At 50.6% G+C, this 18,265-nt stretch overlaps 42 non-coding genes and 1 pseudogene across 42 annotated transcripts; all 43 read left to right on the top strand.

Moving 5' to 3' along the window:
• Positions 1 to 425: 425 nt before the first annotated feature.
• Positions 426 to 544, top strand: LOC141039992 (5S ribosomal RNA). The gene has a single exon (XR_012200925.1). It is a non-coding gene; the product is annotated as a 5S ribosomal RNA (ribosomal RNA).
• Positions 545 to 846: 302 nt separating this feature from the next.
• On the top strand, positions 847 to 965 carry LOC141040402 (5S ribosomal RNA). Its single transcript, XR_012201305.1, has one exon. It is a non-coding gene; the product is annotated as a 5S ribosomal RNA (ribosomal RNA).
• Positions 966 to 1,268: 303 nt separating this feature from the next.
• On the top strand, positions 1,269 to 1,387 carry LOC141039640 (5S ribosomal RNA). The gene has a single exon (XR_012200570.1). It is a non-coding gene; the product is annotated as a 5S ribosomal RNA (ribosomal RNA).
• Positions 1,388 to 1,689: 302 nt separating this feature from the next.
• LOC141040510 (5S ribosomal RNA) lies at positions 1,690 to 1,808 on the top strand. The gene has a single exon (XR_012201413.1). It is a non-coding gene; the product is annotated as a 5S ribosomal RNA (ribosomal RNA).
• A 301-nt stretch (positions 1,809 to 2,109) lies between these two features.
• Positions 2,110 to 2,228, top strand: LOC141039687 (5S ribosomal RNA). The gene has a single exon (XR_012200618.1). It is a non-coding gene; the product is annotated as a 5S ribosomal RNA (ribosomal RNA).
• A 303-nt stretch (positions 2,229 to 2,531) lies between these two features.
• LOC141040000 (5S ribosomal RNA) lies at positions 2,532 to 2,650 on the top strand. Its single transcript, XR_012200933.1, has one exon. It is a non-coding gene; the product is annotated as a 5S ribosomal RNA (ribosomal RNA).
• A 301-nt stretch (positions 2,651 to 2,951) lies between these two features.
• LOC141039544 (5S ribosomal RNA) lies at positions 2,952 to 3,070 on the top strand. Its single transcript, XR_012200473.1, has one exon. It is a non-coding gene; the product is annotated as a 5S ribosomal RNA (ribosomal RNA).
• Positions 3,071 to 3,371: 301 nt separating this feature from the next.
• Positions 3,372 to 3,490, top strand: LOC141039520 (5S ribosomal RNA). Its single transcript, XR_012200449.1, has one exon. It is a non-coding gene; the product is annotated as a 5S ribosomal RNA (ribosomal RNA).
• Positions 3,491 to 3,792: 302 nt separating this feature from the next.
• LOC141039927 (5S ribosomal RNA) lies at positions 3,793 to 3,911 on the top strand. The gene has a single exon (XR_012200860.1). It is a non-coding gene; the product is annotated as a 5S ribosomal RNA (ribosomal RNA).
• A 301-nt stretch (positions 3,912 to 4,212) lies between these two features.
• On the top strand, positions 4,213 to 4,331 carry LOC141039545 (5S ribosomal RNA). The gene has a single exon (XR_012200474.1). It is a non-coding gene; the product is annotated as a 5S ribosomal RNA (ribosomal RNA).
• Positions 4,332 to 4,634: 303 nt separating this feature from the next.
• On the top strand, positions 4,635 to 4,753 carry LOC141039388 (5S ribosomal RNA). Its single transcript, XR_012200317.1, has one exon. It is a non-coding gene; the product is annotated as a 5S ribosomal RNA (ribosomal RNA).
• A 302-nt stretch (positions 4,754 to 5,055) lies between these two features.
• Positions 5,056 to 5,174, top strand: LOC141040110 (5S ribosomal RNA). The gene has a single exon (XR_012201040.1). It is a non-coding gene; the product is annotated as a 5S ribosomal RNA (ribosomal RNA).
• Positions 5,175 to 5,476: 302 nt separating this feature from the next.
• Positions 5,477 to 5,595, top strand: LOC141040016 (5S ribosomal RNA). Its single transcript, XR_012200948.1, has one exon. It is a non-coding gene; the product is annotated as a 5S ribosomal RNA (ribosomal RNA).
• Positions 5,596 to 5,895: 300 nt separating this feature from the next.
• LOC141039610 (5S ribosomal RNA) lies at positions 5,896 to 6,014 on the top strand. The gene has a single exon (XR_012200540.1). It is a non-coding gene; the product is annotated as a 5S ribosomal RNA (ribosomal RNA).
• A 301-nt stretch (positions 6,015 to 6,315) lies between these two features.
• On the top strand, positions 6,316 to 6,434 carry LOC141039661 (5S ribosomal RNA). The gene has a single exon (XR_012200591.1). It is a non-coding gene; the product is annotated as a 5S ribosomal RNA (ribosomal RNA).
• Positions 6,435 to 6,735: 301 nt separating this feature from the next.
• On the top strand, positions 6,736 to 6,854 carry LOC141040154 (5S ribosomal RNA; annotated as a pseudogene).
• Positions 6,855 to 6,867: 13 nt separating this feature from the next.
• LOC141039875 (5S ribosomal RNA) lies at positions 6,868 to 6,986 on the top strand. The gene has a single exon (XR_012200808.1). It is a non-coding gene; the product is annotated as a 5S ribosomal RNA (ribosomal RNA).
• A 301-nt stretch (positions 6,987 to 7,287) lies between these two features.
• Positions 7,288 to 7,406, top strand: LOC141039498 (5S ribosomal RNA). Its single transcript, XR_012200427.1, has one exon. It is a non-coding gene; the product is annotated as a 5S ribosomal RNA (ribosomal RNA).
• Positions 7,407 to 7,707: 301 nt separating this feature from the next.
• On the top strand, positions 7,708 to 7,826 carry LOC141039688 (5S ribosomal RNA). Its single transcript, XR_012200619.1, has one exon. It is a non-coding gene; the product is annotated as a 5S ribosomal RNA (ribosomal RNA).
• Positions 7,827 to 8,129: 303 nt separating this feature from the next.
• On the top strand, positions 8,130 to 8,248 carry LOC141039813 (5S ribosomal RNA). The gene has a single exon (XR_012200746.1). It is a non-coding gene; the product is annotated as a 5S ribosomal RNA (ribosomal RNA).
• Positions 8,249 to 8,549: 301 nt separating this feature from the next.
• LOC141039608 (5S ribosomal RNA) lies at positions 8,550 to 8,668 on the top strand. Its single transcript, XR_012200538.1, has one exon. It is a non-coding gene; the product is annotated as a 5S ribosomal RNA (ribosomal RNA).
• Positions 8,669 to 8,970: 302 nt separating this feature from the next.
• On the top strand, positions 8,971 to 9,089 carry LOC141039582 (5S ribosomal RNA). The gene has a single exon (XR_012200511.1). It is a non-coding gene; the product is annotated as a 5S ribosomal RNA (ribosomal RNA).
• Positions 9,090 to 9,390: 301 nt separating this feature from the next.
• On the top strand, positions 9,391 to 9,509 carry LOC141039970 (5S ribosomal RNA). Its single transcript, XR_012200903.1, has one exon. It is a non-coding gene; the product is annotated as a 5S ribosomal RNA (ribosomal RNA).
• A 302-nt stretch (positions 9,510 to 9,811) lies between these two features.
• On the top strand, positions 9,812 to 9,930 carry LOC141040020 (5S ribosomal RNA). Its single transcript, XR_012200952.1, has one exon. It is a non-coding gene; the product is annotated as a 5S ribosomal RNA (ribosomal RNA).
• Positions 9,931 to 10,230: 300 nt separating this feature from the next.
• LOC141039466 (5S ribosomal RNA) lies at positions 10,231 to 10,349 on the top strand. Its single transcript, XR_012200395.1, has one exon. It is a non-coding gene; the product is annotated as a 5S ribosomal RNA (ribosomal RNA).
• Positions 10,350 to 11,026: 677 nt separating this feature from the next.
• LOC141039359 (5S ribosomal RNA) lies at positions 11,027 to 11,145 on the top strand. The gene has a single exon (XR_012200288.1). It is a non-coding gene; the product is annotated as a 5S ribosomal RNA (ribosomal RNA).
• A 301-nt stretch (positions 11,146 to 11,446) lies between these two features.
• On the top strand, positions 11,447 to 11,565 carry LOC141039571 (5S ribosomal RNA). The gene has a single exon (XR_012200500.1). It is a non-coding gene; the product is annotated as a 5S ribosomal RNA (ribosomal RNA).
• Positions 11,566 to 11,866: 301 nt separating this feature from the next.
• Positions 11,867 to 11,985, top strand: LOC141039433 (5S ribosomal RNA). The gene has a single exon (XR_012200362.1). It is a non-coding gene; the product is annotated as a 5S ribosomal RNA (ribosomal RNA).
• Positions 11,986 to 12,285: 300 nt separating this feature from the next.
• Positions 12,286 to 12,404, top strand: LOC141039882 (5S ribosomal RNA). Its single transcript, XR_012200815.1, has one exon. It is a non-coding gene; the product is annotated as a 5S ribosomal RNA (ribosomal RNA).
• A 301-nt stretch (positions 12,405 to 12,705) lies between these two features.
• Positions 12,706 to 12,824, top strand: LOC141039572 (5S ribosomal RNA). The gene has a single exon (XR_012200501.1). It is a non-coding gene; the product is annotated as a 5S ribosomal RNA (ribosomal RNA).
• Positions 12,825 to 13,126: 302 nt separating this feature from the next.
• Positions 13,127 to 13,245, top strand: LOC141039434 (5S ribosomal RNA). Its single transcript, XR_012200363.1, has one exon. It is a non-coding gene; the product is annotated as a 5S ribosomal RNA (ribosomal RNA).
• A 301-nt stretch (positions 13,246 to 13,546) lies between these two features.
• Positions 13,547 to 13,664, top strand: LOC141040077 (5S ribosomal RNA). Its single transcript, XR_012201008.1, has one exon. It is a non-coding gene; the product is annotated as a 5S ribosomal RNA (ribosomal RNA).
• A 285-nt stretch (positions 13,665 to 13,949) lies between these two features.
• LOC141040112 (5S ribosomal RNA) lies at positions 13,950 to 14,068 on the top strand. Its single transcript, XR_012201042.1, has one exon. It is a non-coding gene; the product is annotated as a 5S ribosomal RNA (ribosomal RNA).
• Positions 14,069 to 14,179: 111 nt separating this feature from the next.
• LOC141039527 (5S ribosomal RNA) lies at positions 14,180 to 14,298 on the top strand. Its single transcript, XR_012200456.1, has one exon. It is a non-coding gene; the product is annotated as a 5S ribosomal RNA (ribosomal RNA).
• Positions 14,299 to 14,600: 302 nt separating this feature from the next.
• Positions 14,601 to 14,719, top strand: LOC141039357 (5S ribosomal RNA). Its single transcript, XR_012200286.1, has one exon. It is a non-coding gene; the product is annotated as a 5S ribosomal RNA (ribosomal RNA).
• A 301-nt stretch (positions 14,720 to 15,020) lies between these two features.
• On the top strand, positions 15,021 to 15,139 carry LOC141040394 (5S ribosomal RNA). Its single transcript, XR_012201297.1, has one exon. It is a non-coding gene; the product is annotated as a 5S ribosomal RNA (ribosomal RNA).
• A 301-nt stretch (positions 15,140 to 15,440) lies between these two features.
• Positions 15,441 to 15,559, top strand: LOC141039602 (5S ribosomal RNA). Its single transcript, XR_012200532.1, has one exon. It is a non-coding gene; the product is annotated as a 5S ribosomal RNA (ribosomal RNA).
• Positions 15,560 to 15,860: 301 nt separating this feature from the next.
• On the top strand, positions 15,861 to 15,979 carry LOC141039467 (5S ribosomal RNA). Its single transcript, XR_012200396.1, has one exon. It is a non-coding gene; the product is annotated as a 5S ribosomal RNA (ribosomal RNA).
• A 303-nt stretch (positions 15,980 to 16,282) lies between these two features.
• LOC141039787 (5S ribosomal RNA) lies at positions 16,283 to 16,401 on the top strand. The gene has a single exon (XR_012200720.1). It is a non-coding gene; the product is annotated as a 5S ribosomal RNA (ribosomal RNA).
• A 300-nt stretch (positions 16,402 to 16,701) lies between these two features.
• Positions 16,702 to 16,820, top strand: LOC141039609 (5S ribosomal RNA). Its single transcript, XR_012200539.1, has one exon. It is a non-coding gene; the product is annotated as a 5S ribosomal RNA (ribosomal RNA).
• Positions 16,821 to 17,190: 370 nt separating this feature from the next.
• Positions 17,191 to 17,309, top strand: LOC141039583 (5S ribosomal RNA). The gene has a single exon (XR_012200512.1). It is a non-coding gene; the product is annotated as a 5S ribosomal RNA (ribosomal RNA).
• Positions 17,310 to 17,610: 301 nt separating this feature from the next.
• LOC141039928 (5S ribosomal RNA) lies at positions 17,611 to 17,729 on the top strand. The gene has a single exon (XR_012200861.1). It is a non-coding gene; the product is annotated as a 5S ribosomal RNA (ribosomal RNA).
• A 302-nt stretch (positions 17,730 to 18,031) lies between these two features.
• Positions 18,032 to 18,150, top strand: LOC141040021 (5S ribosomal RNA). Its single transcript, XR_012200953.1, has one exon. It is a non-coding gene; the product is annotated as a 5S ribosomal RNA (ribosomal RNA).
• Positions 18,151 to 18,265: the final 115 nt, after the last annotated feature.

The raw sequence follows: 18,265 nt of genomic DNA on the forward strand, positions 1-18,265 counted from the left end.
TTTTTTTGCGCCGCGTGCAAAACAAAACGCACGTGCGCGACATAAGTTTAGCACGTTTTATTATTTTGCACGTTTACGGTAAGTTTTAGCTCGCTGCTCATCATTCACGTGTCTAGCGGCGGCAAGCGTGTTCCGAAAGAGGTAGAAACCATGGTAAATAGGCACTGGTGCGGTTGAACCGTGGTAAAACTCGTCTCCGTGGTTGAGCGGGAGCGGCCAAAGGAATGTGCAATCGTGTGTGTAGTGGAGCTGGGAGGGGCAAGCATAAGAGACGAGGACGGGGGTAACATGTCTGATGCGATCATACCAACACTAAAGCACCGGATCCCATAAGAACTTCGAAGTTAAGCGTGCTTGAGCGAGAGTAGTACTAGGATGGGTGACCTGCTGGCAAGCATAAGAGACGAAGACGGGGGTAACATGTCTGATGCGATCATACCAGCACTAAAGCACCGGATCCCATCAGAACTTCGAAGTTAAGCGTGCTTGAGCGAGAGTAGTACTAGGATGGGTGACCTCCTGGGAAGTCCACGTTTTGCATTCCCTTTTTAATTTTTTTTGCGCCGCGTGCAAAACAAAACGCACGTGCGCGACATATGTTTAGCACGTTTTATTATTTTGCACGTTTACGATAAGTTTTAGCTCGCTGCTCATCATTCACGCGTCTAGCGGCGGCAAGCGTGTTCTGAAAGGGGTCGAAACAATGGTAAATAAGTACTGGTGCGGTTGAACCGTGGTAAAACTCGTCTCCGTAGTTGAGCGGGAGCGGCCAAAGGAATGTGCAATCGTGTGTGTAGTGGAGCTGGGAGGGGCAAGCATAAGGGACGAAGACGGGGGTAACATGTCGGATGCGATCATACCAGCACTAAAGCACCGGATCCCATCAGAACTCCGAAGTTAAGCGTGCTTGGGCGAGAGTAGTACTAGGATGGGTGACCTCCTGGGAAGTCCTCGTGTTGCATCCCCTTTTTAATTTTTTTTGCGCCGCGTGCAAAACAAAACGCACGAGCGCGACGTATGTTTAGCACGTTTTATTATTTTGCACGTTTACGGTAAGTTTTAGCTCGCTGCTCATTATTCACGCGTCTAGCGGCGGCAAGCGTGTTCTGAAAGGGGTCGAAACCATGGTAAATAGGCACTGGTGCGGTTGAACCGTGGTAAAACTCGTCTCCGTAGTTGAGCGGGAGCGGCCAAAGGAATGTGCAATCGTGTGTGTAGTGGAGCTAGGAGGGGCAAGCATAAGGGACGAAGACGGGGGGTAACATGTCGGATGTGATCATACCAGCACTAAAGCACCGGATCCCATCAGAACTCCAAAGTTAAGCGTGCTTGGGTGAGAGTAGTACTAGGATGGGTGACCTCCTGGGAAGTCCTCGTGTTGCATCCCCTTTTTAATTTTTGTTGCGCCGCGTGCAAAACAAAACGCACGTGCGCGACATATGTTTAGCATGTTTTATTATTTTGCACGTTTACGATAAGTTTTAGCTCGCTGCTCATCATTCACGCGTCTAGCGGCGGCAAGCGTGTTCTGAAAGGGGTCGAAACAATGGTAAATAAGCACTGGTGCGGTTGAACCGTGGTAAAACTCGTCTCCGTAGTTGAGCGGGAGCGGCCAAAGGAATGTGCAATCGTGTGTGTAGTGGAGCTGGGAGGGGCAAGCATAAGGGACGAAGACGGGGGTAACATGTCGGATGCGATCATACCAGCACTAAAGCACCGGATCCCATCAGAACTCCGAAGTTAAGCGTGCTTGGGCGAGAGTAGTACTAGGATGGGTGACCTCCTGGGAAGTCCTCGTGTTGCATCCCCTTTTTAATTTTTTTTGCGCCGCGTGCAAAAGAAAACGCACGAGCGCGACGTATGTTTAGCACGTTTTATTATTTTGCACGTTTACGGTAAGTTTTAGCTCGCTGCTCATTATTCACGCGTCTAGCGGCGGCAAGCGTGTTCTGAAAGGGGTCGAAACCATGGTAAATAGGCACTGGTGCGGTTGAACCGTGGTAAAACTCGTCTCCGTAGTTGAGCGGGAGCGGCCAAAGAATGTGCAATCGTGTGTGTAGTGGAGCTGGGAGGGGCAAGCATAAGGGACGAAGACGGGGGTAACATGTCGGATGCGATCATACCAGCACTAAAGCACCGGATCCCATGAGAACTCCGATGTTAAGCGTGCTTGGGCGAGAGTAGTACTAGGATGGGTGACCTCCTGGGAAGTCCTTGTGTTGCATTCCCTTTTTAATTTTTTTTGCGCGGCGTGCAAAACAAAACGCACGAGCGCGACGTATGTTTAGCACGTTTTATTATTTTGCACGTTTACGGTAAGTTTTAGCTCGCTGCTCATTATTCACGCGTCTAGCGGCGGCAAGCGTGTTCTGAAAGGGGTCGAAACCATGGTAAATAGGCACTGGTGCGGTTGAACCGTGGTAAAACTCGTCTCCGTAGTTGAGCGGGAGCGGCCAAAGGAATGTGCAATCGTGTGTGTAGTGGAGCTAGGAGGGGCAAGCATAAGGGACGAAGACGGGGGGTAACATGTCGGATGTGATCATACCAGCACTAAAGCACCGGATCCCATCAGAACTACAAAGTTAAGCGTGCTTGGGTGAGAGTAGTACTAGGATGGGTGACCTCCTGGGAAGTCCTCGTGTTGCATCCCCTTTTTAATTTTTGTTGCGCCGCGTGCAAAACAAAACGCACGTGCGCGACATATGTTTAGCACGTTTTATTATTTTGCACGTTTACGGTAAGTTTTAGCTCGCTGCTCATCAGTCACGCGTCTAGCGGCGGCAAGCGTGTTCTGAAAGGGTCGAAACCATGGTAAATAGGCACTGGTGCGGTTGAACCGTGGTAAAACTCGTCTCCGTAGTTGAGCGGGAGCGGCCAGAGGAATGTGCAATCGTGTGTGTCGTGGAGCTGGGGGGGGCAAGCATAAGGGACGAAGACGGGGGTAACATGTCGGATGCGATCATACCAGCACTAAAGCACCGGATCCCATCAGAACTCCGAAGTTAAGCGAGCTTGGGCGAGAGTAGTACTAGGATGGGTGACCCCCTGGGAAGTCCGCGTGTTGCATTCCCTTTTTAATTTTTTTGCGCCGCGTGCAAAACAAAACGCACGTGCGCGACATAAGTTTAGCACGTTTTATTATTTTGCACGTTTACGGTAAGTTTTAGCTCGCTGCTCATCATTCACGTGTCTAGCGGCGGCAAGCGTGTTCCGAAAGAGGTAGAAACCATGGTAAATAGGCACTGGTGCGGTTGAACCGTGGTAAAACTCGTCTCCGTAGTTGAGCGGGAGCGGCCAAAGGAATGTGCAATCGTGTGTGTAGTGGAGCTGGGAGGGGCAAGCATAAGGGACGAAGACGGGGGTAACATGTTGGATGCGATCAAACCAGCACTAAAGCACCAGATCCCATCAGAACTCCGAAGTTAAGCGTGCTTGGGCGAGAGTAGTACTAGGATGGGTGACCTCCTGGGAAGTCCTCGTGTTGCATCCCCTTTTTAATTTTTTTTGCGCCGCGTGCAAAACAAAACGCACGAGCGCGACGTATGTTTAGCACGTTTTATTATTTTGCACGTTTACGGTAAGTTTTAGCTCGCTGCTCATTATTCACGCGTCTAGCGGCGGCAAGTGTGTTCTGAAAGGGGTCGAAACCATGGTAAATAGGCACTGGTGCGGTTGAACCGTGGTAAAACTCGTCTCCGTAGTTGAGCGGGAGCGGCCAAAGGAATGTGTAATCGTGTGTGTAGTGGAGCTGGGAGGGGCAAGCATAAGGGACGAAGACGGGTGTAACATGTCGGATGCGATCATACCAGCACTAAAGCATCAGATCCCATCAGAACTCCAAAGTTAAGCGTGCTTGGGCGAGAGTAGTACTATGATGGGTGACCTCCTGGGAAGTCCTTGTGTTGCATTCCCTTTTTAATTTTTTTTGCGCCGCGTGCAAAACAAAACGCACGAGCGCGACGTATGTTTAGCACGTTTTATTATTTTGCACGTTTACGGTAAGTTTTAGCTCGCTGCTCATCAGTCACGCGTCTAGCGGCGGCAAGCGTGTTCTGAAAGGGTCGAAACCATGGTAAATAGGCACTGGTGTGGTTGAACCGTGGTAAAACTCGTCTCCGTAGTTGAGCGGGAGCGGCCAGAGGAATGTGCAATCGTGTGTGTCGTGGAGCTGGGAGGGGCAAGCATAAGGGACGAAGACGGGGGTAACATGTCGGATGCGATCATACCAGCACTAAAGCACCGGATCCCATCAGAACTCCGAAGTTAAGCGAGCTTGGGCGAGAGTAGTACTAGGATGGGTGACCCCCTGGGAAGTCCGCGTGTTGCATTCCCTTTTTAATTTTTTTTTGCGCCGCGTGCAAAACAAAACGCACGTGCGCGACATAAGTTTAGCACGTTTTATTATTTTGCACGTTTACGGTAAGTTTTAGCTCGCTGCTCATCATTCACGCGTCTAGCGGCGGCAAGCGTGTTCCGAAAGAGGTAGAAACCATGGTAAATAGGCACTGGTGCGGTTGAACCGTGGTAAAACTCGTCTCCGTAGTTGAGCGGGAGCGGCCAAAGGAATGTGCAATCGTGTGTGTAGTGGAGCTGGGAGGGGCAAGCATAAGGGACGAAGACGGGGGTAACATGTTGGATGCGATCATACCAGCACTAAAGCACCGGATCCCATCAGAACTCCGAAGTTAAGCGTGCTTGGGCGAGAGTAGTACTAGGATGGGTGACCTCCTGGGAAGTCCTCGTGTTGCATCCCCTTTTTAATTTTTTTTGCGCCGCGTGCAAAACAAAACGCACGAGCGCGACGTATGTTTAGCACGTTTTATTATTTTGCACGTTTACGGTAAGTTTTAGCTCGCTGCTCATTATTCACGCGTCTAGCGGCGGCAAGTGTGTTCTGAAAGGGGTCGAAACCATGGTAAATAGGCACTGGTGCGGTTGAACCGTGGTAAAACTCGTCTCCGTAGTTGAGCGGGAGCGGCCAAAGGAATGTGTAATCGTGTGTGTAGTGGAGCTGGGAGGGGCAAGCATAAGGGACGAAGACGGGTGTAACATGTCCGATGCGATCATAACAGCACTAAAGCATCAGATCCCATCAGAACTCCAAAGTTAAGCGTGCTTGGGCGAGAGTAGTACTATGATGGGTGACCTCCTGGGAAGTCCTTGTGTTGCATTCCCTTTTTAATTTTTTTTGCGCCGCGTGCAAAACAAAACGCACGAGCGCGACGTATGTTTAGCACGTTTTATTATTTTGCACGTTTACGGTAAGTTTTAGCTCGCTGCTCATTATTCCCGCGTCTAGAGGCGGCAAGCGTGTTCTGAAAGGGGTCGAAACCATGGTAAATAGGCACTGGTGTGGTTGAACCGTGGTAAAACCCGTCTCCGTAGTTGAGCGGGAGCGGCCAAAGGAATGTGCAATCGTGTGTGTAGTGGAGCTGGGAGGGGCAAGCATAAGGGACGAAGACGGGGGTAACATGTCGGATGCGATCATGCCAACACTAAAGCACCGGATCCCATCAGAACTCTGAAGTTAAGCGTGCTTGGGCGAGAGTAGTACTAGGATGGGTGACCTCCTGGAAAGTCCTCGTGTTGCATTCCCTTTTTAATTTTTTTGCGCCGCGTGCAAAACAAAACGCACGTGCGCGACATATGTTTAGCATGTTTTATTATTTCGCACGTTTACGGTAAGTTTTAGCTCGCTGCTCATTATTCACGCGTCTAGCGGCGGCAAGCGTGTTCTGAAAGGGGTCGAAACCATGGTAAATAGGCACTGGTGCGGTTGAACCGTGGTAAAACTCGTCTCCGTAGTTGAGCGGGAGCGGCCAAAGAGTGTGCAATCGTGTGTGTAGTGGAGCTGGGAGGGGCAAGCATAAGGGACGAAGACGGGGGTAACATGTCGGATGCGATCATACCAGCACTAAAGCACCGGATCCCTTCAGAACTCCGAAGTTAAGCGAGCTTGGGCGAGAGTAGTACTAGGATGGGTGACCTCCTGGGAAGTCCTCGTGTTGCATTCCCTTTTTAATTTTTTTTGCGCCGCGTGCAAAACAAAACGCACGTGCGCGACATATGTTTAGCACATTTTATTATTTTGCACGTTTACGGTAAGTTTTAGCTCGCTGCTCATCATTCACGCGTCTAGCGGCGGCTAGCGTGTTCTGAAAGGGTCGAAACCATGGTAAATAGGCACTGGTGCGGTTGAACCGTGGTAAAACTCGTCTCCGTAGTTGAGCGGGAGCGGCCAGAGGAATGTGCAATCGTGTGTGTAGTGGAGCCGGGAGGGGCAAGCATAAGGGACGAAGACGGGGGTAACATGTCGTATGCGATCATACCAGCACTAAAGCACCGGATCCCATCAGAACTCCGAAGTTAAGCGTGCTTCGGCGAGAGTAGTACTAGGATGGGTGACCTCCTGGGAAGTCCTCGTGTTGCATTCCCTTTTTAATTTTTTTGCGCCGCGTGCAAAACAAAACGCACGTGCGCGACATATGTTTCGCACGTTTTATTATTTTGCACGTTTACGGTAAGTTTTAGCTCGCTGCTCATTATTCACGCGTCCAGCGGCGGCAAGCGTGTTCTGAAAGGGGTCGAAACCATGGTAAATAGGCACTGGTGCGGTTGAACCGTGGTAAAACTCGTCTCCGTGGTTGAGCGGGAGCGGCCAAAGGAATGTGCAATCGTGTGTGTAGTGGAGCTGGGAGGGGCAAGCATAAGAGACGAAGACGGGGGTAACATGTCTGATGCGATCATACCAGCACTAAAGCACCGGATCCCATAAGAACTTCGAAGTTAAGCGTGCTTGAGCGAGAGTAGTACTAGGATGGGTGACCTCCTGGCAAGCATAAGAGACGAAGACGGGGGTAACATGTCTGATGCGATCATACCAGCACTAAAGCACCGGATCCCATCAGAACTTCGAAGTTAAGCGTGCTTGAGCGAGAGTAGTACTAGGATGGGTGACCTCCTGGGAAGTCCTCGTGTTGCATTCCCTTTTTAATTTTTTTGCGCCGCGTGCAAAACAAAACGCACGTGCGCGACATATGTTTAGCACGTTTTATTATTTTGCACGTTTACGATAAGTTTTAGCTCGCTGCTCATCATTCACGCGTCTAGCGGCGGCAAGCGTGTTCTGAAAGGGGTCGAAACAATGGTAAATAAGCACTGGTGCGGTTGAACCGTGGTAAAACTCGTCTCCGTAGTTGAGCGGGAGCTGCCAAAGGAATGTGCAATCGTGTGTGTAGTGGAGCTGGGAGGGGCAAGCATAAGGGACGAAGACGGGGGTAACATGTCGGATGCGATCATACCAGCACTAAAGCACCGGATCCCATCAGAACTCCGAAGTTAAGCGTGCTTGGGCGAGAGTAGTACTAGGATGGGTGACCTCCTGGGAAGTCCTCGTGTTGCATCCCCTTTTTAATTTTTTTTGCGCCGCGTGCAAAACAAAACGCACGAGCGCGACGTATGTTTAGCACGTTTTATTATTTTGCACGTTTACGGTAAGTTTTAGCTCGCTGCTCATTATTCACGCGTCTAGCGGCGGCAAGCGTGTTCTGAAAGGGGACGAAACCATGGTAAATACGCACTGGTGCGGTTGAACCGTGGTAAAACTCGTCTCCGTAGTTGAGCGGGAGTGGCCAAAGAATGTGCAATCGTGTGTGTAGTGGAGCTGGGAGGGGCAAGCATAAGGGACGAAGACGGGGGTAACATGTCGGATGCGATCATACCAGCACTAAAGCACCGGATCCCATGAGAACTCCGATGTTAAGCGTGCTTGGGCGAGAGTAGTACTAGGATGGGTGACCTCCTGGGAAGTCCTTGTGTTGCATTCCCTTTTTAATTTTTTTTGCGCGGCGTGCAAAACAAAACGCACGAGCGCGACGTATGTTTAGCACGTTTTATTATTTTGCACGTTTACGGTAAGTTTTAGCTCGCTGCTCATTATTCACGCGTCTAGCGGCGGCAAGCGTGTTCTGAAAGGGGTCGAAACCATGGTAAATAGGCACTGGTGCGGTTGAACCGTGGTAAAACTCGTCTCCGTAGTTGAGCGGGAGCGGCCAAAGGAATGTGCAATCGTGTGTGTAGTGGAGCTAGGAGGGGCAAGCATAAGGGACGAAGACGGGGGGTAACATGTCGGATGTGATCATACCAGCACTAGAGCACCGGATCCCATCAGAACTCCAAAGTTAAGCGTGCTTGGGTGAGAGTAGTACTAGGATGGGTGACCTCCTGGGAAGTCCTCGTGTTGCATCCCCTTTTTAATTTTTGTTGCGCCGCGTGCAAAACAAAACGCACGTGCGCGACATATGTTTAGCACGTTTTATTATTTTGCACGTTTACGGTAAGTTTTAGCTCGCTGCTCATCAGTCACGCGTCTAGCGGCGGCAAGCGTGTTCTGAAAGGGTCGAAACCATGGTAAATAGGCACTGGTGCGGTTGAACCGTGGTAAAACTCGTCTCCGTAGTTGAGCGGGAGCGGCCAGAGGAATGTGCAATCGTGTGTGTCGTGGAGCTGGGAGGGGCAAGCATAAGGGACGAAGACGGGGGTAACATGTCGGATGCGATCATACCAGCACTAAAGCACTGGATCCCATCAGAACTCCGAAGTTAAGCGAGCTTGGGCGAGAGTAGTACTAGGATGGGTGACCCCCTGGGAAGTCCTCGTGTTGCATTCCCTTTTTAATTTTTTTTGCGCCGCGTGCAAAACAAAACGCACGTGCGCGACATATGTTTAGCACGTTTTATTATTTTGCACGTTTACGGTAAGTTTTAGCTCGCTGCTCATCATTCACGCGTCTAGCGGCGGCAAGCGTGTTCCGAAAGAGGTAGAAACCATGGTAAATAGGCACTGGTGCGGTTGAACCGTGGTAAAACTCGTCTCCGTAGTTGAGCGGGAGCGGCCAGAGGAATGTGCAATCGTGTGTGTCGTGGAGCTGGGAGGGGCAAGCATAAGGGACGAAGACGGGGGTAACATGTCGGATGCGATCATACCAGCACTAAAGCACCGGATCCCATCAGAACTCCGAAGTTAAGCGAGCTTGGGCGAGAGTAGTACTAGGATGGGTGACCTCCTGGGAAGTCCTCGCGTTGCATTCCCTTTTAATTTTTTTTGCGCTGCGTGCAAAACAAAACGCACGTGCGCGACATATGTTTAGCACGTTTTATTATTTTGCACGTTTACGGTAAGTTTTAGCTCGCTGCTCATTACTCACGCGTCTAGCGGAGGCAAGTGTGTTCTGAAAGGGGTCGAAACCATGGTAAATAGGCACTGGTGCGGTTGAACCGTGGTAAAACTCGTCTCCGTAGTTGAGCGGGAGCGGCCAAAGGAATGTGTAATCGTGTGTGTAGTGGAGCTGGGAGGGGCAAGCATAAGGGACGAAGACGGGTGTAACATGTCGGATGCGATCATACCAGCACTAAAGCATCAGATCCCATTAGAACTCCAAAGTTAAGCGTGCTTGGGCGAGAGTAGTACTATGATGGGTGACCTCCTGGGAAGTCCTTGTGTTGCATTCCCTTTTTAATTTTTTTTGCGCCGCGTGCAAAACAAAACGCACGAGCGCGACGTATGTTTAGCACGTTTTATTATTTTGCACGTTTACGGTAAGTTTTAGCTCGCTGCTCATTATTCCCGCGTCTAGAGGCGGCAAGCGTGTTCTGAAAGGGGTCGAAACCATGGTAAATAGGCACTGGTGTGGTTGAACCGTGGTAAAACCCGTCTCCGTAGTTGAGCGGGAGCGGCCAAAGGAATGTGCAATCGTGTGTGTAGTGGAGCTGGGAGGGGCAAGCATAAGGGACGAAGACGGGGGTAACATGTCGGATGCGATCATGCCAGCACTAAAGCACCGGATCCCATCAGAACTCTGAAGTTAAGCGTGCTTGGGCGAGAGTAGTACTAGGATGGGTGACCTCCTGGAAAGTCCTCATGTTGCATTCCCTTTTTAATTTTTTTGCGCCGCGTGCAAAACAAAACGCACGTGCGCGACATATGTTTAGCATGTTTTATTATTTCGCACGTTTACGGTAAGTTTTAGCTCGCTGCTCATTATTCACGCGTCTAGCGGTGGCAAGCGTGTTCTGAAAGGGGTCGAAACCATGGTAAATAGGCACTGGTGCGGTTGAACCGTGGTAAAACTCGTCTCCGTAGTTGAGCGGGAGCGGCCAAAGAGTGTGCAATCGTGTGTGTAGTGGAGCTGGGAGGGGCAAGCATAAGGGACGAAGACGGGGGTAACATGTCGGATGCGATCATACCAGCACTAAAGCACCGGATCCCTTCAGAACTCCGAAGTTAAGCGTGCTTGGGCGAGAGTAGTACTAGGATGGGTGACCTCCTGGGAAGTCCTTGTGTTGCATTCCCTTTTTAATTTTTTTTGCGCGGCGTGCAAAACAGAACGCACGAGCGCGACGTATGTTTAGCACGTTTTATTATTTTGCACGTTTACGGTAAGTTTTAGCTCGCTGCTCATTATTCACGCGTCTAGCGGCGGCAAGCGTGTTCTGAAAGGGGTCGAAACCATGGTAAATAGGCACTGGTGCGGTTGAACCGTGGTAAAACTCGTCTCCGTAGTTGAGCGGGAGCGGCCAAAGGAATGTGCAATCGTGTGTGTAGTGGAGCTGGGAGGGGCAAGCATAAGGGACGAAGACGGGGATAACATGTCGGATGCGATCATACCAGCGTTAAACCACCGGATCCCATCAGAACTCCGAAGGGAAGTCCTCGTGTTGCACCCCCTTTTTAATTTTTTTTGCGCTGCGTGCAAAACAAAACGCACGTGCGCGACATATGTTTAGCACGTTTTATTATTTTGCACGTTTACGGTAAGTTTTAGCTCGCTGCTCATTATTCCCGCGTCTAGCGGCGGCAAGCGTGTTCTGAAAGGGGTCGAAACCATGGTAAATAGGCACTGGTGTGGTTGAACCGTGGTAAAACCCGTCTCCGTAGTTGAGCGGGAGCGGCCAAAGGAATGTGCAATCGTGTGTGTAGTGGAGCTGGGAGGGGCAAGCATAAGGGACGAAGACGGGGGTAACATGTCGGATGCGATCATACCAGCACTAAAGCACCGGATCCCATCTGAACTCCGAAGTTAAGCGTGCTTGGGCGAGAGTAGTACTAGGATGGGTGACCTCCTGGGAAGTCCTCGTGTTGCAATCCCTTTTTAATTTTTTTGCGCCGCGTGCAAAACAAAACGCACGTGCGCGACATATGTTTAGCATGTTTTATTATTTTGCACGTTTACGGTAAGTTTTAGCTCGCTGCTCATCATTCACGCGTCTAGCGGCGGCAAGCGAGTTCTGAAAGCGGTCGAAACCATGGTAAATAGGCACTGGTGCGGTTGAACCGTGGTAAAACTCGTCTCCGTAGTTGAGCGGGAGACGCCAAAGGAATGTGCAATCATGTGTGTAGTGGAGCTGGGAGGGGCAAGCATAAGGGACGAAGACGGGGGTAACATGTCGGATGCGATCATACCAGCACTAAAGCACCGGATCCCTTCAGAACTCCGAAGTTAAGCGTGCTTGGGCGAGAGTAGTACTAGGATGGGTGACCTCCTGGGAAGTCCTCGTGTTGTATTCCCTTTTTAATTTTTTTGCGCCGCGTGCAAAACAAAACGCACGTGCGCGACATATGTTTAGCACGTTTTATTATTTTGCACGTTTACGGTAAGTTTTAGCTCGCTGCTCATTATTCACGCGTCTAGAGGCGGCAATCGTGTTCTGAAAGGGGTAGAAACCATGGTAAATAGGCACTGGTGCGGTTGAACCGTGGTAAAACTCGTCTCCGTAGTTGAGCGGGAGCGGCCAGAGGAATGTGCAATCGTGTGTGTAGTGGAGCTGGGAGGGGCAAGCACAAGGGACGAAGACGGGGGTAACATGTCGGATGCGATCATACCAGCACTAAAGCACCGGATCCCATCTGAACTCCGAAGTTAAGCGTGCTTGGGCGAGAGTAGTACTAGGATGGCTGACCTCCTGGGAAGTCCTCGTGTTGCATTCCCTTTTTAATTTTTTTGCGCCGCGTGCAAAACAAAACGCACGTGCGCGACATATGTTTAGCACGTTTTATTATTTTGCACGTTTACGGTAAGTTTTAGCTCGCTGCTCATTATTCACGCGCCTAGCGGCCGCAAGCGTGTTCTGAAAGGGGTCGAAACCATGGTAAATAGGCACTGGTGCGGTTGAACCGTGGTAAAACTCGTCTCCGTAGTTGAGCGGGAGCGGCCAAAGGAATGTGCAATCGTGTGTGTAGTGGAGCTGGGAGGGGCAAGCATAAGGGACGAAGACGGGGTAACATGTCGGATGCGATCATACCAGCACTAAAGCACCGGATCCCATCAAAACTCTGAAGTTAAGCGTGCTTGGGCGAGAGTAGTACTAGGATGGGTGACCTCCTGGGAAGTCCTCGTGTTGCAATCCCTTTTTAATTTTTTTGCGCCGCGTGCAAAACAAAACGCACGTGCGCGACATATGTTTAGCATGTTTTATTATTTTGCACGTTTACGGTAAGTTTTAGCTCGCTGCTCATCATTCACGCGTCTAGCGGCGGCAAGCGAGTTCTGAAAGCGGTCGAAACCATGGTAAATAGGCACTGGTGCGGTTGAACCGTGGTAAAACTCGTCTCCGTAGTTGAGCGGGAGACGCCAAAGGAATGTGCAATCATGTGTGTAGTGGAGCTGGGAGGGGCAAGCATAAGGGACGAAGACGGGGGTAACATGTCGGATGCGATCATACCAGCACTAAAGCACCGGATCCCTTCAGAACTCCGAAGTTAAGCGTGCTTGGGCGAGAGTAGTACTAGGATGGGTGACCTCCTGGGAAGTCCTCGTGTTGTATTCCCTTTTTAATTTTTTTTGCGCCGCGTGCAAAACAAAACGCACGTGCGCGACATATGTTTAGCACGTTTTATTATTTTGCACGTTTACGGTAAGTTTTAGCTCGCTGCTCATTATTCACGCGTCTAGAGGCGGCAATCGTGTTCTGAAAGGGGTAGAAACCATGGTAAATAGGCACTGGTGCGGTTGAACCGTGGTAAAACTCGTCTCCGTAGTTGAGCGGGAGCGGCCAGAGGAATGTGCAATCGTGTGTGTAGTGGAGCTGGGAGGGGCAAGCACAAGGGACGAAGACGGGGGTAACATGTCGGATGCGATCATACCAGCACTAAAGCACCGGATCCCATCTGAACTCCGAAGTTAAGCGTGCTTGGGCGAGAGTAGTACTAGGATGGCTGACCTCCTGGGAAGTCCTCGTGTTGCATTCCCTTTTTAATTTTTTTGCGCCGCGTGCAAAACAAAACGCACGTGCGCGACATATGTTTAGCACGTTTTATTATTTTGCACGTTTACGGTAAGTTTTAGCTCGCTGCTCATTATTCACGCGCCTAGCGGCCGCAAGCGTGTTCTGAAAGGGGTCGAAACCATGGTAAATAGGCACTGGTGCGGTTGAACCGTGGTAAAACTCGTCTCCGTAGTTGAGCGGGAGCGGCCAAAGGAATGTGCAATCGTGTGTGTAGTGGAGCTGGGAGGGGCAAGCATAAGGGACGAAGATGGGGGTAACATGTCGCATGCGATCTACCAGCAGTAAAGCACCGGATCCCATCAGAACTCCGAAGTTAAGCGTGCTTGGGCGAGAGTAGTACTAGGATGGGTGACCTCCTGGGAAGTCCTAGTGTTGCATTCCCTTTTTAATTTTTTTTGCGCCGCGTGCAAAACAAAACGCACGTGCACGACATATGTTTAGCACGTTTACGGTAAGTTTTAGCTCGCTGCTCATTATTCACGCGTCTAGCGGCGGCAAGCGTGTTCTGAAAGGGGTCGAAACCATGATAAATAGTCACTGGTGCGGTTGAACCGTGGTAAAACTCGTCTCCATAGTTGAGCGGGAGCGGCCAAAGGAATGTGCAATCGTGTGTGTAGTGGAGCTGGGAGGGGCAAGCATAAGCGACGAAGACGGGGGAAACATGTCGGATGCGATCATACCAGCACTAAAGCACCGGATCCCATCAGAACTCCGAAGTTAAGCGTGCTTGGGCGAGAGTAGTACTAGGATGGGTGACCTCCTGGGAAGTCCTGCGGTTGAACTGTGGTAAAACTCGTCTCCGTAGTTGAGCGGTAGCGGCCAAAGGAATGTGCTATCGTGTGTGTAGTGGAGCTGGGAGGGGCAAGCATAAGGGACGAAGACGGGGGTAACATGTCGGATGTGATCATACCAGCACTAAAGCACCGGATCCCATCAGAACTCTGAAGTTAAGCGTGCTTGGGCGAGAGTAGTACTAGGTTGGGTGACCTCCTGGGAAGTCCTCGTGTCGCATTCCCTTTTTAATTTTTTTTGCGCCGCGTGCAAAACAAAACGCACGTGCGCGACATATGTTTAGCACGTTTTATTATTTTGCACGTTTACGGTAAGTTTTAGCTCGCTGCTCATTATTCCCGCGTCTAGCGGCGACAAGCGTGTTCGGAAAGGGGTCGAAACCATGGTAAATAGGCACTGGTGTGGTTGAACCTTGGTAAAACCCGTCTCCGTAGTTGAGCGGGAGCGGCCAAAGGAATGTGCGATCGTGTGTGTAGTGGAGCTGGGAGGGGCAAGCATAAGGGACGAAGACGGGGGTAACATGTCGGATGCGATCATACCAGCACTAAAGCACCGGATCCCATCTGAACTCCAAAGTTAAGCGTGCTTGGGCGAGAGTAGTACTAGGATGGGTGACCTCCTGGGAAGTCCTCGTGTTGCATTCCCTTTTTAATTTTTTTGCGCCGCGTGCAAAACAAAACGCACGTGCGCGACATATGTTTAGCACGTTTTATTATTTTGCACGTTTACGGTAAGTTTTAGCTCGCTGCTCATTATTCCTGCGTCTAGCGGCGGCAAGCGTGTTCTGAAAGGGGTCGAAACCATGGTAAATAGGCACTGGTGCGGTTGAACCGTGGTAAAACTCGTCTCCGTAGTTGAGCGGGAGCGGCCAAAGGAATGTGCAATCGTGTGTGTAGTGGAGCTGCGAGGGGCAAGCATAAGCGACGAAGACGGGGGAAACATGTCGGATGCGATCATACCAGCACTAAAGCACCGGATCCCATCAGAACTCCGAAGTTAAGCGTGCTTGGGCGAGAGTAGTACTAGGATGGGTGACCTCCTGGGAAGTCCTCGTGTTGCATTCCCTTTTTAATTTTTTTGCGCCGCGTGCAAAACAAAACGCACGTGCGCGACATATGTTTAGCACGTTTTATTATTTTGCACGTTTACGATAAGTTTTAGCTCGCTGCTCATCATTCACGCGTCTAGCGGCGGCAAGCGTGTTCTGAAAGGGGTCGAAACAATGGTAAATAAGCACTGGTGCGGTTGAACCGTGGTAAAACTCGTCTCCGTAGTTGAGCGGGAGCGGCCAAAGGAATGTGCAATCGTGTGTGTAGTGGAGCTGGGAGGGGCAAGCATAAGGGACGAAGACGGGGGTAACATGTCGGATGCGATCATACCAGCACTAAAGCACCGGATCCCATCAGAACTCCGAAGTTAAGCGTGCTTGGGCGAGAGTAGTACTAGGATGGGTGACCTCCTGGGAAGTCCTCGTGTTGCATCCCCTTTTTAATTTTTTTTGCGCCGCGTGCAAAACAAAACGCACGAGCGCGACGTATGTTTAGCACGTTTTATTATTTTGCACGTTTACGGTAAGTTTTAGCTCGCTGCTCATTATTCACGCGTCTAGCGGCGGCAAGCGTGTTCTGAAAGGGGTCGAAACCATGGTAAATAGGCACTGGTGCGGTTGAACCGTGGTAAAACTCGTCTCCGTAGTTGAGCGGGAGTGGCCAAAGAATGTGCAATCGTGTGTGTAGTGGAGCTGGGAGGGGCAAGCATAAGGGACGAAGACGGGGGTAACATGTCGGATGCGATCATACCAGCACTAAAGCACCGGATCCCTTCAGAACTCCGAAGTTAAGCGTGCTTGGGCGAGAGTAGTACTAGGATGGGTGACCTCCTGGGAAGTCCTTGTGTTGCATTCCCTTTTTAATTTTTTTTGCGCGGCGTGCAAAACAAAACGCACGAGCGCGACGTATGTTTAGCACGTTTTATTATTTTGCACGTTTACGGTAAGTTTTAGCTCGCTGCTCATTATTCACGCGTCTAGCGGCGGCAAGCGTGTTCTGAAAGGGGTCGAAACCATGGTAAATAGGCACTGGTGCGGTTGAACCGTGGTAAAACTCGTCTCCGTAGTTGAGCGGGAGCGGCCAAAGGAATGTGCAATCGTGTGTGTAGTGGAGCTAGGAGGGGCAAGCATAAGGGACGAAGACGGGGGGTAACATGTCGGATGTGATCATACCAGCATTAAAGCACCGGATCCCATCAGAACTCCAAAGTTAAGCGTGCTTGGGTGAGAGTAGTACTAGGATGGGTGACCTCCTGGGAAGTCCTCGTGTTGCATCCCCTTTTTAATTTTTGTTGCGCCGCGTGCAAAACAAAACGCACGTGCGCGACATATGTTTAGCACGTTTTATTATTTTGCACGTTTACGGTAAGTTTTAACTCGCTGCTCATCAGTCACGCGTCTAGCGGCGGCAAGCGTGTTCTGAAAGGGTCGAAACCATGGTAAATAGGCACTGGTGCGGTTGAACCGTGGTAAAACTCGTCTCCGTAGTTGAGCGGGAGCGGCCAGAGGAATGTGCAATCGTGTGTGTCGTGGAGCTGGGAGGGGCAAGCATAAGGGACGAAGACGGGGTAACATGTCGGATGCGATCATACCAGCACTAAAGCACTGGATCCCATCAGAACTCCGAAGTTAAGCGAGCTTGGGCGAGAGTAGTACTAGGATGGGTGACCCCCTGGGAAGTCCTCGTGTTGCATTCCCTTTTTAATTTTTTTTGCGCCGCGTGCAAAACAAAACGCACGTGCGCGACATATGTTTAGCACGTTTTATTATTTTGCACGTTTACGGTAAGTTTTAGCTCGCTGCTCATCATTCACGCGTCTAGCGGCGGCAAGCGTGTTCCGAAAGAGGTAGAAACCATGGTAAATAGGCACTGGTGCGGTTGAACCGTGGCGGCGGCAAGCGTGTTCCGAAAGAGGTAGAAACCATGGTAAATAGGCACTGGTGCGGTTGAACCGTGGTAAAACTCGTCTCCGTAGTTGAGCGGGAGCGGCCAGAGGAATGTGCAATCGTGTGTGTCGTGGAGCTGGGAGGGGCAAGCATAAGGGACGAAGACGGGGGTAACATGTCGGATGCGATCATACCAGCACTAAAGCACCGGATCCCATCAGAACTCCGAAGTTAAGCGAGCTTGGGCGAGAGTAGTACTAGGATGGGTGACCTCCTGGGAAGTCCTCGCGTTGCATTCCCTTTTAATTTTTTTTGCGCTGCGTGCAAAACAAAACGCACGTGCGCGACATATGTTTAGCACGTTTTATTATTTTGCACGTTTACGGTAAGTTTTAGCTCGCTGCTCATTATTCACGCGTCTAGCGGAGGCAAGTGTGTTCTGAAAGGGGTCGAAACCATGGTAAATAGGCACTGGTGCGGTTGAACCGTGGTAAAACTCGTCTCCGTAGTTGAGCGGGAGCGGCCAAAGGAATGTGTAATCGTGTGTGTAGTGGAGCTGGGAGGGGCAAGCATAAGGGACGAAGACGGGTGTAACATGTCGGATGCGATCATACCAGCACTAAAGCATCAGATCCCATCAGAACTCCAAAGTTAAGCGTGCTTGGGCGAGAGTAGTACTATGATGGGTGACCTCCTGGGAAGTCCTTGTGTTGCATTCCCTTTTTAATTTTTTTTGCGCCGCGTGCAAAACAAAACGCACGAGCGCGACGTATGTTTAGCACGTTTTATTATTTTGCACGTTTACGGTAAGTTTTAGCTCGCTGCTCATTATTCCCGCGTCTAGAGGCGGCAAGCGTGTTCTGAAAGGCGTCGAAACCATGGTAAATAGGCACTGGTGTGGTTGAACCGTGGTAAAACCCGTCTCCGTAGTTGAGCGGGAGCGGCCAAAGGAATGTGCAATCGTGTGTGTAGTGGAGCTGGGAGGGGCAAGCATAAGGGACGAAGACGGGGGTAACATGTCGGATGCGATCATGCCAGCACTAAAGCACCGGATCCCATCAGAACTCTGAAGTTAAGCGTGCTTGGGCGAGAGTAGTACTAGGATGGGTGACCTCCTGGAAAGTCCTCATGTTGCATTCCCTTTTTAATTTTTTTGCGCCGCGTGCAAAACAAAACGCACGTGCGCGACATATGTTTAGCATGTTTTATTATTTCGCACGTTTACGGTAAGTTTTAGCTCGCTGCTCATCATTCA

Source organism: Aegilops tauschii, chromosome 1, assembly GCF_002575655.3.
Source record: "Aegilops tauschii subsp. strangulata cultivar AL8/78 chromosome 1, Aet v6.0, whole genome shotgun sequence".
NCBI lineage: Eukaryota > Viridiplantae > Streptophyta > Magnoliopsida > Poales > Poaceae > Aegilops > Aegilops tauschii.